Below are 1,402 nucleotides of genomic sequence, written 5' to 3' on the forward strand. Positions count from 1 at the left end.
TTGTTCTTAGATTGGGGTTCGAATTAAGTGCAAGCCCAAAATCTGTTCATGCATCTATGGTTGATGTATCTCTGGTCCACCTTAGAGACATCATTGTCATTTTATGTTAGAGAACATTATCAATCATCCTAGGACCTAGAGGATCATTTCCGCTTCATCAAGTCAATGCTGACTTATAGCAACCCTATAGGGCAGGGTAGAGCTGCCCTCGTGCATCTCTGATCCTGAAAATCTTCATAGACGTAGAATCAAAGCCTTATCGTCCCGCAATGCTGGCTGATGCTTTTGGACCGCTGACCTTGGGTTTAGCAGCCTAGTGTGTAACCACTAAATGTCGATAGTGTCATTAGTTTAGCCAAAGGTATAGAATTTTTTAAAAAGGGAAATCACATGAGTCTAGGCCAGCTATGACCCACAATTCATAAAGTGTTGACTAGCACCAACCATCATTATTTGTGTGGCTAATGTCCAGTCCACTTAATGTTTCATCTGTGCAAGCCAACACTTCATGTGTTGTAGTCCTTTCTTGTCTTTTAAAAGACCTTTTTCCTGTCTTCATCAAAAGTGGCAGCCTGCTGACCTCATTAGAGGCACCAAGGAGATCAAAATCTTGCTGGAAGTGGGACACATGCTCACTCCTTGCTAGACATTACTGATGAGGAGCCTGAAGGAGCTGTGCTGATGCAGCCAGAGCCTTGGAGATGGAGAAGTCACGTGGAGACCTATGCCAGCGCTGAGATGCTTCTACAACCACTGGATCAACAAGACTTTCCACCCACTGGCCTGTGATCTTCTTGTATTCGGTGTCATTGCATGTGTTGTGTGAGTCTGAAGAGGAATTTACAGACTGATACCGGACATATGGGCTAATATCAGACTTATGGACTTGATCTGGACCAGGCTGGGATGTTTTCTTAAAGTACAATTACTCTTTAAAGCTCTTGCCTATACACCTAAGAGTGTGCGTGAATTGGTTTCTCTAGTCTACCCAGACTAACACAAAAGTATGTAATTTTGCCATTCATATGATCAACAAAAGAGTCAAAGTCAGAATTTATTAAGAACTTTGAAAAATTTATAGGAAAACCATGGTAAAGAATAAGAAAGAGTAAGAAGGGAATACAGAAATGAGGAAATAGAAGTGGCCTCTGACCATATTAATAACCCAGAAAATCAAAAGTGAAACAATAATGAAATGTAATTTTACACTTATCAAACTGGCCAAAATGTTAAAATCTAGTAATAACAAGTGTGAATTTGTGAAAGAGCAAGGATGATTTTACGGTTGGCCTGAGCACCTGGCACGACAATCTGATCATATAAAGAAAAGTCAAGACAGCTTACCAGCCTCTGCTGCAAAAAGGCACAAAAAGACAAGGATGAGAAACTTCTTGGCATCTTC

Source organism: Echinops telfairi, unplaced genomic scaffold, assembly GCF_000313985.2.
Source record: "Echinops telfairi isolate 266 unplaced genomic scaffold, ASM31398v2 ScPeMD7_7453;HRSCAF=8491, whole genome shotgun sequence".
NCBI lineage: Eukaryota > Metazoa > Chordata > Mammalia > Afrosoricida > Tenrecidae > Echinops > Echinops telfairi.